This window comes from Equus caballus, chromosome 20 (genome assembly GCF_041296265.1).
Source record: "Equus caballus isolate H_3958 breed thoroughbred chromosome 20, TB-T2T, whole genome shotgun sequence".
NCBI classification, from domain to species: domain Eukaryota; kingdom Metazoa; phylum Chordata; class Mammalia; order Perissodactyla; family Equidae; genus Equus; species Equus caballus.
Genome location: NC_091703.1, coordinates 5,708,995 through 5,715,111, shown reverse-complemented (window position 1 = coordinate 5,715,111; position 6,117 = coordinate 5,708,995). Strand labels below are relative to the sequence as shown.

Genomic DNA, 6,117 nt, shown 5'->3' with positions numbered 1-6,117 from the left:
GAAGCCAGGCTGCCCTTCTGGAGTTTACCTCCAAGATGGGAAGCCACTGGCGGGAAGGCATTTGCAGTCCACACTTAGCAACTGAGTAAGGTTCTATGGCCTGCATATCTGTGCACTTGTTTTCCTCTGCTCCTTTTTCTCTTCTACTGTATTTCCTAGGCCTTTGATTTTAATTTATGCATTTTTATCATGTATATATAGTTAGCCCTACATAAGTCAATATAAATGTATTAAGTCATCTTAAATCTTTTGTGGAATCTAACAAGACATATCTATGTCGCTAGATATATATCTATGCAGTAAAAATTTAAAAATTATATTAGTTGTCTTGGACTAACATTTCTGGTTAATATGAGCAGCTATTTAGCTCAAAACAGGTAAGAATGAAGTTCAGGCACGCGCACTTTATTTCTATTCAGAATAGAAGGAAATGTAGATGTTTGTCCTAAAAGAATGCTGATGTTTGTCCTAATATATGATATACAATGGTTCTCATGTAAATATTATGGGCAGGCACTAAGTCTCCAGTTATAGTGTTGATCCTAAATATTTCAATTTGATCATTAAACTTTTCTCATTTTAACAAGTTCACTTAACTACTCATGGCAGCTTGCAGAAAGCAGCTTGAGTGGACGTTTCAATGAGCTAATAAATGTGAAAACTAAAATGTCATCTTCAAACCAACAAGTCATGTGAAATCATGTCATGTATTCACGGATTCATATCATTGGGGAAAATGGCGTGGACGCGGGGAGGAGGTACAAATGTTTCGTCTGTCTATAAGCTGATTGCTAAGAAACCTCACACAAGTTATGTGTTGAAGAATATTTACTGAATGCTGGGAACTGAAAAGGGTAAAACTCCAGCATCGCCTCAGAATGGGATTAGTTAGTGAGGCGACTAAAGCTGATGGTCGGAAACGGTCTTGAGTTTTCATTGATTTTTCAGTCATGTTCAAAAATGGTGACTCAAATTCGTGCAAACACCTCGGCTGCAGCTAAGGGTGAAGTCTACCACCCAGGCCTTCAGGAACAAAATTCCACCCTCAGCAAAGGGGCAGCATGAAACAATGTTCAGATTGGCAGGAACATGCAGAGATGAGGTCATGAGGACTGGGTTAGGGTTCCTCGGGAGTAACAAGGATGAGAAGGAATACATGCATGAAAAGACAGATTCAGAGAGAATTCACACCCGAGTGAGTCTCAGTGGTCATCTGTAGCCCAACCCTCCTTAGTAGTCAGGACACTGAGACGGTAGGAGCACAAGTGATTGACTACACAGCTGGCTCAGCATCTGCAGTGACAAAGGAGAAGTGACCATGTAGATAGTAGAAGAAAAAATCTGCTTAGATGAACTTTTAAATTACCTGTGAATTACTGCAGTAATACCAGCCTATTGCATTAAATTTGGAGAACACGAAAAGTGCACAAAAGAAAATAAAAGTCTGTAATCCCATTCCTGAGAGGCCATCACTGTGAACATTTTGGTCTGTCCCCTTTTAAGATGGCTCAACACCTGGGATTTACGTCTCCAGGAAAATCTGGATTTGACAATAGGTTATAAAATCTTCCCAAATGTCCAATTGTCAGAATTGATGGATGACATCATTTTGGTGGGAAGAGCAGTGTTGGCTCTCTGGCTCATTCAGTCATTCATTTCCTCCCTCACTTATTCATTTGACAGATATTTAGTGAGGCTGGATCACACGCCAGGCCCTGTGTCAGGCGTTGGGTAAATAAATATGAGGAGACAGTTTAGTCCCTGTCCTCACGGAGGTTCCATTCTAGCCAGGAAAACGTAATTCACGCTCAGTTACAATTATGGACCGATGCAGGTACTGTGAGATGGTACAGCAGCATCTCCTGACACTATCCAGACTCACTTTGTCTGCTTTATGCTAGAATCAGCCTTGCTACTCAGAGTGGCCTGCAGATAATGAGCTCCGGCCTCTCCTGGGAACTTGTCGGAAATGCAGACTCTCAGCCCCACTCAGACCTACTGCATCAAGACCTGCTTTTTAACAAGCTCCCGGGGGACTCAGGCATAGCAGGGTTTGAGAAGCACTGGTCTGAAGGGGGAGTGGAGTCGGCAGTCCACGGCAGGTGGCGGAGGGGCCCTGAGCAGGCTCAGAGTGGAAGGGGCTTGGCAATTTGAGACAGTGAAGGAAGGCCAGTGTGGCTGGTGGGGTCAGCAGGGAGGCCCCCAGTTTGGGGCTTGCCATGGCTTTGGGACCTCTTCAGACCCTCCTGGGAACTTCAGTTTCCTCACCAGCCATGGGGCTGTTGCGAGGATCAGATTAGTTAAGGTGTCCGAGAATGTTCGCAACTGTGAGGCCCCATCACTGCTCTTCTTTTGGAGAGAAGGGAGAAGAGCTGTGGCTGCGGATGCTCACTCCATTACCCTCCTGCGTCTACAACGTCGGGTGCGGCGAAACACAAGGAAAGCATGGCGCGCCGATGAAGAGTTCATCAACCTCAGCCCAAGCCCAGGCAGGGCGGGAAAAGACTCTTGAGCTATAACTGCTTATTGTTGGAGGTATACTGGGGGTCATTACAAATTGTGGAACCCGGGGGGTTAGGGCCATCCTGGGGACAGGATCGCCCCCCACCCCCCGCAGTCTCACTTCCTGACTTTAGGCCCCAGCTTCCTATCACATTGTCACATGCAGAATGAGGGGACACAGAGGGTGACCTTTGTACTGTCTCTAGGGAGAGGGGATAGAACTTAAAAAAAAAAAAAACCACACAACTAAGCCAAAACAAAACAACTGCACAAGAAAGACAAACAGAAAAATAAACATCACCTCAAAAGTAAAGGCCTTGAATTTCATGGTCTTTGATTCCCATTATTTACTCTTATTAATCGGATTGGAATATCGGGTTTCCAAGGCTCTTATCTACACCCAGGGCTCCTGGTTAGTCTGTGTAATTCTACCCCAGGCTTGGGAGACAGACAGGAGACACAGGAGACCCAGAGAGCTCCTCTGTGTCCTCCATTTCACAGGCTGTTGTGTAGCCTCAGGCATTAAACTAGCCGATCAGCTTGGCTTTACAACCTGAAACCACTCTCCCTCCTTGTTTCTGTCCCTAACATTTATGTAACAGGGCCTCGGAGGGGTTCACAGCACACTTTCTGCCGTGTGCCATCTTATTTGTCCTCACAACAGACGTGGGCTTTTTCAAAATGTTTGCTTTAAATTCCTAATTCATAGAAAGGCAAATCCAGGCAAAGAAAGTTGAGGTGAGCAGTTTGAGATTCCCCGGGTGGAGGCAGTCAGTGGCTGCGCAAGACCAGGAGTCAGAGGTTCTAGCATTTATTTCAGAGATTCTTTCATCACCATCAGAAAATATTTAAAGAACAGAAAAATACTAAAAAGAAAATCTCCATAGTGCTTATTCCCTCATCCAGAGTCAAGCACTGGGGCACCTTGGCTATTTACTTTCAGCCTCTCACAGCATCCACAGCCCTCTAAAAACTACACAACATGGGAGGCCTGCCCTGTGGCCTAGTGGTTACATTTATATGCTCTGCTTCGGCGTGCAGGCTCGGTTCTGGGCGCACATCTATGCCACCTGTCAGGGGCCATGCTGTGGCCACGACCCACATACAAAATAGGGCAAGATTGGAACTGATGTTAGCTCAGGGCTAATCTTCCTCAGCAAAAAACAAAAGATAAAAAAATTACACAATATGTGCATTCAGCTAATTCAGAAATGTATATAAGAACATTATAGGTAATGCAAAAGCCCTCTTGACACCCTCCCATCTTGACTTGTCCACCATCCCAAAGGCACCTTTATGGGATTGGCAGGTATCTTCACAAATTCTTTCATATTGTTTTGCCATATATACCATGGTATAGCAGTTAGTCATTTCTACTGACATTTCTTCCTGATGTTTATCCATACTTTCAGAATGGGTTCAGTTTTTTGTGGCTGTATAGTATTCTCTCATATGCCAGTGCTATTAATTTATTCACTCCACTCTAAGGATTAAGTCATTTCCAGTTTCTCACTGTGGCAGACTGCAACAATGAATGCTTTTATACGTTTCTCTTAGTGCCTACGTGGAAACGTTTCTCTAGGACTGAATCCTAGAAGAGGAATCGTTGGGGCACGAGTCATGCACATTTTCAGTTTTAACAACTACTGCCAAACTGCCTTCTAAAGAGCCTTACCTCACACCTTGTGAAAAAATTCTTGCTCTTCTCAGACTTGTCCAAGTATAATTTCAAGTTAAAAAATATGACTTTCCAATATGTTCCTACAAATAAGGAATACACGTGTCAAAAATTTATTCAATCACTAATTAATGAGGAAATTTGTAAGATGAAAAAGCTGATTGAAAGACCATTTGGAGAAATGGGTTTACATAGTCCTTAAAAAATATTAAAATAGGGTTGCTAGGCTAGAAGTGAGAATGGTTAACGTCCTGCAGGGCAATAAATTATAACCTTTGAGGTTATCTTTTCTTTGGTACAAAAAATATTTGCATCTCTACCAGGCACAAATCTCTAAGTTAATATATAATCTTACGGAGTCTTAGCCTTTCATTAATAATAAACAGCAACATCAAACAATGGTGCATTCTCCTAGAAAATTAAGTAATCCTTTGGCCTTTAAACAATGCTTCAAAATGTCAGTGAAAGGACACACTTTGAAAGAATGATGATTCTTTTGGCTTTGTTTTCAGATTTTGGGTACTTTTTCTTAGATTTTACAAATCTATATCAATGCAATGGATTTAAAAATGGCAGCTCATTGTGTTTTGATCCGAATTTCTGTCATTATTAGCAGCATTTGGGGGCTTTCTATTTTTAATTGGCCATCTAGTTTTCTCTAGTTCCAGGTCTCTTTAAAGAAACATCACTGATACGAAAATACTTTCTTCTTTTTAGTGAACCAGGAACGCCTGACGCAAAGTGAAGGGCAGCTTCACAGAGTTAGGCCTCTTAGGCAACAAGGGAATGGAGACCTGATGGCTCCTAGGAAAGATTTTACACGGCGCAGGGTGCCCGAAAAACAGGATGCGTAACAGCACCTTCAATCTGGCCTCTAAAGTCCTGGGGAGGCCGCTCAGCCCAAAGGCAGTAGGAGAAAAGGGGTGTGCGTCCAGGGAGGATGAGGCTGGGGGAGGCCTCGCTGAGGAAGGTGGACCTCAGCTCTGCTCTAGCCTCTGCCCTCAGGTCCCTCCCGCACTGGGCGGACTGCGGTCCGTCGGTCAGTCTACTATCAGTCGCACAGCATCTACTGACAGCCTGCCACAGCCGGGGGCGGGAGAGGCTGCTAGATTTTTCACAGGGCAAACCGGGAGAAAGACCAACACAGGCAGGTAAACACGAACCCAGATGTTGAACTTTGACGATATATCCGAAAGTCTGAATAAAACCTGGCGGCGGCGATGCGGGGCGGGGGGCATCTCGGTCTGGACTGAGTCAAGTGACCTGCATAACAGCGCTCGGGCCTCGAACCTTTGTCGCCCTAGTGGGCTTTCAAGACTTTCCAGAACGCTGCACAGCGCCGAGGGCCCTCGTCCTGGCTCTCCTACCGCGCCTAGGGCGATGCGAGGTCACTGGAGACACTTCTGGAACCAACTTCCAATTCTTAAACTCTCGCATGAAATGATCTTCCCGTGAGGAGCAGCCTCAGGAACAGGAGGCTGCGAATCACGGCCGCTGCGATTCGTTTCACCGTGGACAGTGTCCCCACTGCCCCGTCTCACAAACCGCTCCCGGCCCACTCGGGGACGCTCTGTCCCAGGAGACCCCTTTCCACCCCCGCTCCGCCCGCTTCTTAGCAGGGGGCTTCCTTCCTTAGGAGGGCCTCGGCTGGTGGGCGGGTCGCGGTCCCCGGAGACACCCTTCCCGGGCAAGGCCTGACCGCTGCTGCCCGACCCGCCGCGTCCCCGCCAGCATGCCGGCGGCGGCCGGGCCTTGGCCGGGCTGTGGCACGACTGGAATGCGCGGGGGGACGCCGGGCGGGGGACGCGCGCGGGGCGGGCCGGCCTCGGCCTCGGCGTCGGGCCCCCAGCCCCCGGCCCCCCGCCCCCGGCCCCCCTGCCCCCCGGCCCGGGTGGGTAGGCAGGCGGCGGTGCGGAGACCAGGGCGCGCCTCGCTCG

General features: G+C 47.1%; 1 long non-coding RNA gene across 1 annotated transcript; it reads right to left on the bottom strand.

Moving 5' to 3' along the window:
• Positions 1–1,158: 1,158 nt before the first annotated feature.
• Positions 1,159–5,927, bottom strand: LOC138919329 (uncharacterized). Its single transcript, XR_011429455.1, has 3 exons — positions 5,344–5,927; positions 4,178–4,263; positions 1,159–1,293 (listed from the first exon to the last, which is right to left on the bottom strand). It is a non-coding gene; the product is annotated as an uncharacterized lncRNA (long non-coding RNA).
• Between the last annotated feature and the right edge of the window lie 190 nt (positions 5,928–6,117).